This window comes from Bos mutus, chromosome 8 (assembly GCF_027580195.1).
Source record: "Bos mutus isolate GX-2022 chromosome 8, NWIPB_WYAK_1.1, whole genome shotgun sequence".
NCBI classification, from domain to species: Eukaryota; Metazoa; Chordata; class Mammalia; order Artiodactyla; family Bovidae; genus Bos; species Bos mutus.
The window spans coordinates 63,934,261-63,944,263 of record NC_091624.1 but is presented as its reverse complement, the minus strand read 5'-3'; positions in this window follow the sequence as shown (position 1 = coordinate 63,944,263).

Here is a 10,003-nt window from a genome sequence, read left to right as displayed (position 1 = left end):
TTACCAAAAATGGAAATAAAGTTCCAGCCTTGATCAATTTTTTTTAAAGCCCCAAAGCCTCTTTTCTTCTCCTGACACAGATCCTATTCAACTGTACGTCAGGGTTAGCACTTTTCACATGGTAAGTCCCAATGTATGTTCCTTTCCCCCGATAACCTGAACTTTCCCTAAAGCCTTTACAGATTTTTCCTCATTTTATGCACCCGTCCCCACCCAATTAATGTATGTCTTTCTAAAAGTCCTGCATTGGTTTCATCTCTTTTCTCTTCCTACTGACCTAATTTTTTTGACCTGTGTGCTAGATGCTCATATCCATCTCAGCTCAGATTTCTTTCTTGAGCATCAAGCCCATATACCCAGATGGCTAATGCCATAGGTATGAAAATTCAATAAGCTGGACTGTACTCCTTGATCCTACTCCTGTCTACAAACCATCTCAATCACTGTGGCAGATTCTAAGAAAGGGCTCGTGTAACATCTCTTTCAGCCTCTGTCTATTGATCTCTCTAATGCAGAAACCAGAATACTCCTTCTCTTTAACTCTACCGCTAAACTCTTCAGAGCCCAGGGTTCAGTCCTGCACTTCTACCTTAGGTGTTCTTTGAGTTCAAAGGCATTCAGTAGCATATATCTGCTGACAAATCCAGAATCTATTAGACCTCTCTGCTGAGGTTCAGATATTTGTATATTGAATCTCATACCAGCAGTCTCTATGTGGGCATCCAAACAGCATCTCAAACTTAATGTGTCCAGCAGAGAACACTGAGATCTCTGCTGCCTGCAATGTCCACCTTCCACACTGTAGATGACTTACTGCTCTATCTGCTTCAGATCTCTGCTTGGAGATGCCTTTCTCCACCCATCCTATCTAAAATAGAGCCTGCATCATCCCTTTGGGCTTCCCTGGTGGCTCAGATGGTAGAGTCTGCTTGCAGTGTGGGAGACCTGAATTCAATCCCTGGATTGGGAAGACCGCTTTGAGAAGGGAATGGCTACCCACTCCAGTATACTTGCCTGAAGAATTTCATGGATAGAAGGGCCTGGCAGGCTACAGTCCATAGGGACACAAAAAGTCAGACACTATTCACTGCTGTATCTATGGTACCTAAAAGGGTTCCTGCATATAGAAGGGCAGGAAAAATTTCTCATTTTTAGATGCCCACTGCCTCTTTCACAGCATAGGCCACCAATACCTCTCACCTGGCTTTCTGCAAAAGCCTAAATGTTCTGCTTGTCTCCAGTTCCAATTATTTTTCAAACTGAAGCTGCTGTGCCCTTCCTAAAATGTACAGTTGTTCATCTGCTGTCTTCTTTACAGTTTTTGGGAGAATCTGTGTTCATCTGGACCCTTTATCTCAAGTGTCAGATCCTCAGGTTGCTCAGTAAAAAAGAAATCCTAGGGCATAAGGACCTAAGAAACTCTTGTCACTAAAGTGTGGGATGAGCTGGGATGCAGCTGGACTTCAAGAACAGAGGGGATGGGGGAATTCAAATACTCTCTCCTCCCCATCTCACAGTGATATTTCTGTTATCAATTTCATTCTCTCTCCTTGCACCCTGGTGTCTTTCACAAACAGGAAACACCTCTGTTAACAAGTTACAGGTTTTCCATCCCATTGTACAAATAGTGACACTCCCTTTCATTTAGTTTAAAAATTTCAAGCCAGAACTCCCATTGGCCTGTTTGGGTCCTATACCTAATCCAGAAACAGTAACAGTGTTCAGGGGGTAGAGTAAAACACAGGTATTTTCTGTGGAAGCTCTTTGGTTGCAGTGTGGGGCTGAGGCCCAGTTCCCAAAAAAGGGTGGAGAAGTGCTAGCCAGACAAAACCCAGTAGGCTGACACAGTCCCTTGTTATTAGGCAAACTCCTGGCACACTCCAAGACCCTGCCATGGCTGGCCCTGCTGCTTTTTCAGCTCAGCATGGGTCTTCCCCCTCCACCCCAGCTTTACTGAGATACTGTTGACTTACAACATCTGTGAGCTGAAGGTGGACAGTGTGCTGATTAGATACATGTATATAGTGTCAGACTTTATTTTGGGGGCTCCAAAATCACTGCAGATGGTGATTGCAGCCATGAAATTAAAAGACGCTTACACCTTGGAAGGAAAGTTATGACCAACCTAGATAGCATATTAAAAAGCAGAGACATTACTTTGCCAACAAAGGTCCATCTAGTCAAGGCCATGGTTTTTCCAGTGGTCATGTATGGATGTGAGAGTTGGACTGTGAAGAAAGCTGAGTGCCGAAGAATTGATGCTTTTGAACTGTGGTGTTGGAGAAGACTCTTGAGAATACCTTGGACTGCAAGGAGATCCAATCAGTCCATTCTAAAGGAGATCAGTTCTGGGTGTTCTTTGGAAGGACTGATGCTGAAGCTGAAACTCCAATACTTTGGCTACCTCATGCGAAGAGTTGACTCATTGGAAAATACTGATGCTGGGAGGGATTGGGGCAGGAGGAGAAGGGGACGATGGAGGATGAGATGGCTGGATAGCATCACCGACTCGATGGACATGAGTTTGGGTGAACTCCGGGAGTTGGTGATGGATGGGGAGGCCTGGCATGCTGTGATTCATGGGGTCACAAAGAGTCGGACACGACTGAGCAACTAAACTGAACTGAACTGATATAAGGCAAATGATCACCATAATAAGGTTTGTTAACATCTTCTTCCTTTCACATATTTACAATTTTTTTTTCACGTAGGTGGTGATAACATTTAAGATCTACTCTCTTAAAAACATTCAAGTATATAATACAGTATTGATAATTATATAATAGCATGCTGTGCATTTGATCCCCTATCTTATTTATCTCGTAGCTGGGAAGCAGCATGAATCTTGATCTCTCAATCTGGCACCAGCTCTGCTTATGCCTCAAAGGTCCTGGCACATGTTAATCCCTGTATTTGGAATCTGTATCAATTAGTTCTCTAGGGAAAGAGAACCAATACGATGTATATGGAGAGAGATTTATTTTGAAGTGGTTAACTCATGCAGTTATGGGAACAGGCAAGTCCAAAATCTGGCAGGTTGGAAACCCAGGGGACAGTTACAATTCGAACTGGAGGCCACCACCTGGCAGAATTTCTTCTTCCTTGGGGGAAGTCCATCTTTTAATAATAAAGCCTTCAATTACCTTCTGCATTATGCAGGTTAATCTGTTTTATGCAAAGTCTACTGATTTAAATATTAGTTCCATCTAAAAAAATACCTTCACAGAAACACCTAGAATTATAATTGACCAGATCTGGATACTGTGGCCTAGACAAGTTGACACATAAAATTAACCTTCAGAGAATGTTTTCCCTCCAGCCTCCCAGCTTTTCTGACTGATTCCTATCTTTCAGATTTTAGCTTAGTCATACCTCCTTTGAGAGTCTTTTGTGACCAACATTGGAGTAGGTACCTTTCTTTGGAACCCTACATATCAGCCTGTATTTAGTAATATGACAGACTTACTATATTACAAATGCCAATTTTTGTGGTCTCTTTACTTGCACCAGGAGTAACTGCATGAACATCAAAATTATTCTCTCTTGGATCTTTATGACTTGCATTGTACCTGACATGTTAGGAATTGCTCAATAAATATTTATCAGATTAATGAATTCTATGTGCTTCAAATTTCTACCCTTATTGACTACATCTTTTTTCTCTTTCTTCCTTGTCTGTAACTAGATCTGTAACTTGACCTGGCATTACACTTTTGTCCTAAGGCTCTGAATTTTAGTGTGTTAATTTTTAAATAATTGTGCAATTAATTCAACAACACAGGCATGTAGTGTCACTAAGTTTAACACCTAGTTAGCAGAGAAGGCAATGGCACCCCACTCCAGTACTCTTGCCTGGAGAATCCCATGGATGGAGGAGCCTGGTGGGTTGCAGTCCATGGGGTCGCTGGGAGTCGTACATGACTGAGCGACTTCACTTTCACTTTTCACTTTCACTTTTTACTTTCATGCATTGGAGAAGGAAATGGCAACCCACTCCAGTGTCCTTGCCTGGAGAATCCCAGGGACGGGGGAGCCTGGTGGGCTGCCTTCTATGGGGTCGCACAGAGTTGGACATGACTGAAGCGACTGAGCAGCAGCAGCAACAGCAGCAGGAATAATTAGCTAAAACATGAACTATCAGATAGCAAGTATTATCAATAACACCCATATGTAAGCCAAGGTATGTATTGCAAAGTTAATTTGAGGGCATGTTTTATGCTTGCCCTGGCACCAAAATGCATAGTTACAACACTGCTGGGAGATCCACTCTACACAATCATTTCTGATGGCAACTCTAATAACTATATTCAGTAAGTGGGGATGATAAGGCATAGAATATACTCACACCAAGAAGTATGGGAAGGACAGATTATGGACCTGCCTTTCTGTATTTGTTCTGCTATTTGAAGCATTAGGATTTGAGGTTCAGCCAGAAAAGTTTGAAGAATTACTTCCTGGTGGTGAGATGCAAAGATCAAGGAAATATGCAAATAGGAGAAATGTGTCCACCAGGTCAGCTACCTCTAATGCCTTTACTTGTAGAATTTGCAGCCATATGGGTCTGCCACTGGGAGAGAGCATGTGAGCTACTGTAGACAGTCAGAGCTGTAAAGACCCCAAGTATTTTACCATGTCTCTGACATTGTACTAATACATCAGCCTAGAGTTTTAGCCATAAATATATTAGCACATGAAGTTCTTCAGTGCAGAAAATAAAAATTTTAGAGAGAGCTCCCTGTTTATGTAGCTTATAATATTCAGCACTTCAGATTTTGCTCCATCATATAACTGAATATTTCTTCCTATCCAAAGTCCTAGTCAGACTCAGAGTTGCTTATGGAGCTCAGAGTTTGATCATCAACCATACCATTGATGTTGATGTCTGTCTTTGCTTCTGTACTTCAAAGACATTAAGTCACATTTCTCAGAGACCCACTGTTGCTACTGCTGCTGCTAAGTCGCTTCAGTCATGTCCAACTCTGTGCAACTCCATAGACGGCAGCCCACCAGGCTCCTCTGTCCCTGGGATTCTCCAGGGAAGAATACTGGGGTGGGTTGCCATTTCCTTCTCCTATGCATGCATGCATGCTAAGTCGCTTCAGTTATGTCCGACTCTGTGGAACCCATGGACACCAGCCCACCAGGCTTCTCTGTCCATGGAATTCTCTTGGCAAGAATACTGGAGTGGGTTGCCATTTCCTTCTCCTCAGAGGCCTGCAGCATATGCTAAGGAGTCAGGGTCATATTCCCCCAGAGGCTCAGTTTACTGTCCATCTATGTGCTTCTCCCCAGGGCTGGCATTTGTGGAGGGGTGAAGGTCATGTGGACATCACAGGAAGCTCCCCCTCTGCCACCTGTCAGCTATGTGGGGGTCTCAGACTCCTCATCTGTAGAGTGGGGAAAACAGCAATGGCCATATTGATTATAAACGTTGTGCTTTTAATAATGAGTAAATAAAATAATAAAATGTGTGCTCTCTAGAACTTCAGAAGACCTTGTAACTGAGGGCCAGCAGTGTTATCATCCCTCCTTTGCTAATATAATCATGTTCCATCTCTTCTCTGCCACGTCCTCCAGATGTCCCCAATTTATCTAATGCAGAGTTTTCGTTTAAATGAATTAAGAGGCATTAACCCCTGAGGTTTCTATTTCAGCTGCAGAAAGAAAATATAATCAACAAGGAAGCCATCCTGGGATTCAGAGGATCAAGGGAAGTCTATAGATTTATTAGCACTTCAGTCTAGTGTCTTATAAATAGATTAAAAGCAGGCTAATCTGGTATCACTTTGTTTTTAGGTATGGGTGATAGGAAAAAAGTAAATTTGTTAGCTGAAGAAATCTTGAATGGATAGGGGCTTGAGTGGGAGGTGTAAAATGAAAAGGGGCGACTGCATGGTTCTAGGCCATCTGTGTGTTTCGAGGGAAGTTATCACTGAGAAATCGTTAGAGTGAAAGGAAGACAATATGACACAAGATGCTGCTCTTGAAATCAAACCAAGTATTGGGTGTGTCAGCCTCGGGAGAAGGGAAATGCCACAGCACTCCTCACATGATCGAATGTGTTTCCCATGGCTGCTTTAACAAGAACACAAGTTACTTTACCATTTCGGAAGTCACAAGTCTAAAATGTGTCCACAGGGCTGCATTTCTTCTGAGGCTCTAGAAGACACTATGTCCTTGACTTTTCCAGCTTTAGAGGTCACCCACATCCCTTGGCTTGTTTCCCCTCTCATCCATCTTCAAAGACAGCAGCAAAGCATCTTCAAATCTCTCTGACTCTGCTTCCACCATCACATCTTGTCTGACTCTGACTTTCCTGCTTCCTTCTTAACAAAGACTCTTGTGATTACAATATTGGGGGCCACCCAGTTGTTACAAGATAATCTCCTTATTTCAAAATCTATGAGCATATGAGCAAAGTCACTTTTGCCCCATAAAGTAAAATATTCATAGTTTCCAGGGATTAGAACATGGACTTCTTTGAGGTCATTACTCAATGTACCAGTTCAAGGATCAGATCAGATCAGATCAGATCAGTGGCTCAGTCATGTCCGACTCTTTGCGACCCCATGAATTGCAGCACGCCAGGCCTCCCTGTCCATCACCAACTCCCGGAGTTCACTGAGACTCACGTCCATCGAGTCGGTGATGCCATCCAGCCATCTCATCTTCTGTCGTCCCCTTCTCTTCCTGCCCCCAATCCCTCCCAGCATCAGAGTCTTTTCCAATGAGTCAGCTCTTCGCATGAGGTGGCCAAAGTACTGGAGTTTCAAGGATAGGGAAGTTCTTTTTGTTCCCATGGTGATTTTGGGGTCAAATTGACATACAGCTAAACTGCTTCAACGATGGTCAGTGCTGTCATGGTTTGCATTTCTCCTTCAATTTCATGGAAAATACAAAGCCAAGTGAGTATTGGTCATATGCTGCTGCTGCTGCTGCTAAGTCACTCAGTCGTGTCTGACTCTTAGTGACCCAGTGGATTGCAGCCCACCAGGCTCCTCCATCCATGGGATTTTCCAGGCAAGAGTACTGGAGTGGGGTGCCATTGCCTTCTCCAATTGGTCATATATTCAGAGCCTATTTCATGGTCTGTATTTGGCACCAAGTCTTATTTTTAACGTAAGAAAACAATAGCAAAGAGGTGTTAGTTAATGTTGAGTTGTGTATAAGTATGCCTTGTTTTATTGTGCTTTTCTTTATTGTAGTTCAGAGTATTGCATTTTTTATAAGTTGAAGATTTGTAACAACTGCATTGAGCATCTATCGGTGCTACTTTATTCCTTTTAACAGCATTTGTTGACTTTATGTCTCTGTGTCACATTTTGGTAATTATTGCAATATTTCAAATGTTTTCATCACTTTTATATTTGTTTTGGTGATCTGTGATCAGTGATCTTTGATGTTACTGTTGTAATTATTTTAGGTGCTATGAATCATACCCCTTTAAGATGAATGAACTTAACTGATAGGTGTGTATATTCTGACTGCTCCATTGAATCAGTATTCCCTCATCTCTCTCCAACTTCTCAGGCCTCTGTATTCCATTAGACACAAAAATCTTGAAATTAGGCCAATTAATAACTCTATAGGGACTTCCCTGGTGGTCCAGTAGTTAAGAATTAGCCTTTCAATGCAGGGAACACAGGTTCAATTCCTGGTCAGGGAACTAAGATCCCACATGTCACAGGGCAACTAACCTTAAGTGCTACAACTAGAAAAGCCTGAACACTACAACTAAGACCTGACACAGCCAAATAAATAGACTAATAATAAAAAATAGTAAAATACTAAAAAACAAAACAAAACTCTAGACTGGCCTCTAAGTGTTCAAGTGAAGGGGAAGTCACATGTCTGTACTTTAGATCAAATGCTAGAGATGAGTAAGTTTAGTGAGGAATACAAGCCAAGAGGCTGAAAGCTAGGTCTCTTGCATCAAACAGACACGTTGTGAATGCAAATTTCTTGAAGCAAATTAAAAGTGCTAGTCCAGTGAACACATGAATGATAAGAAAGTGAAATAACCTTAATGTTGCAATAGAAAAAGTTTTAGTGGTCTGAAGAGAAGAGCAAACCAGCCATAATATTCCCTTAAGCCAAAGTCTAATCCAGAGCAAGGCCCTAACTCTTAATTCTATGAAGGACGAGAGAGGTGAGGAAGCTGCAGGATAGTTTGGAGCTGGCAGAGGTTGGTCTATGAGGCTTAAGAAGCCATCTCCATAACATAGAAGTGCAAGATGAAGCAGCAAGTGCTGATGTAGAAGCTGCAGCAAGTTATCCAGATCTAGCTAAGATAATTTGGAGAAGGCGATGGCATCCCACTCCAGTACTCTTGCCTGGAAAATCCCATGGATAGAGGAGCCTGGTGGGCTGCAGTCCATGGGGTTGCAAAGAGTCGGACACGACTGAGCAACTTCACTTTCACTTTTCACTTTCACTTTCCATGCACTGGAGAAGGAAATGGCAACCCACTCCAGTGTTCTTGCCTGGAGAATCCCAGAGACAGGGGAGCCTGGTGGGCTGCCGTCTATGGGGTTGCACAGAGTTGGACACGACTGAAGCGACTTAGCAGCAGCAGCAGCAGCTAAGATAATTAATAAAGGTGACTACAAACAAAACAGATTTTCAGTGTAGATGAAACAACCTTATATTGAAAGAAGATGCCATCTACGACTTTCATAGCTAGACAGGAGAAGTCAATACCTAGCTTCAAAGCTTCAAAGGACAGGCTGACTCTCTTGTTAGGGGCTAATGTAGCTGGTGACTTGAAGTTGAAGCTAATGCTAATTTACCATTTTGGAAACCCTATGGCCCTTAAGAGTTATGCTCAATCTATTCTACCTGTTCCCTAGGAATGGAACAACAAAACCTGCCAGCATATCTGTTTACAACATGGTTAGCTTAATATTTTAAGCCTACTATGGAGACTTACTGCTCAAAAAAAGGTTCCTCTCAGAATAGTTTTTATTACTGTTCATTGACAGTGCACCTTGTCAACCAAGAGCTCTGATGGAGAGGTAGAGTGAGATTAATGTTGTTTTCTGCATGCTAACACAACATCCATTCTGTAGCCCATGGTTCAAAGAGTAATTTCAACTTTCAAGTCTTCTTATTTAAGAAACATATTTCATAAGGCCATAGCTGGCTTAGACAGTGATTGCTCTGATGAATTTGGGAAAAGTCAGTTGAAAATCTGGAAAGAATTCACCATTCTAGATGCCATTAAGAATATTTATGATTCATGGGAAAAGGTCAAAATATAAACATCAATAAGAGTTTGGAAAGAGGTTGATTCCAGCCCTCATGGATGACTTGGAGGGTTAAGTTGAAGACTTAAGTGGAGGAAGTAATGGCATATGTGGTGACAATAGCAACAGAACTAGAATTAGACGTGGAGCCTGAAGATGACTGAATTGTGGCAATCTCATGATAAAACTTTAAGGAATGAAGAGTTGCTTCTTATGAATGAGCAAAGAAAGTGGTTTCTTGGGATGGAAACAACTCCTGGTGAAGATACTGTGAAGACTATTGAAATGACACCAAATTATTTAGAATATTATATAAACTTAATTGATAAAGCAGTGGCAGAGTTTGAGAGGATCGACTTCAGACTGGGTAAAATTCTGTGGGTAAAATTCTGTCAGACAGCTTTGCATCCTATAGAGAAACCATTTGTGAAAGGAAGAGTCCATTGTTTTCTTATTTTAGGAAATTGCCACAGTCACCTCATTATCACTCACCCCAGTCTATAGCAACCACCATCCAGCAGCTATCAGCATGGAGGCAAGATCCTTTACTATTAAAAAGATTACAACTTGCTGAAGGCTCAGATGATGGTTAGCATTTTTTGACAATAAAGAATTTAATTAAGGAGTGTATTTTTTTAGACATAAAGTTATTGTACACTTAACGGACCACAGTGTAGTGTAAATATAACTTTTATGTGCACTGGGACATCAAAAAATTCATGTGACTCTCTATATTGCAATATTTGTTGTAGTGGCAG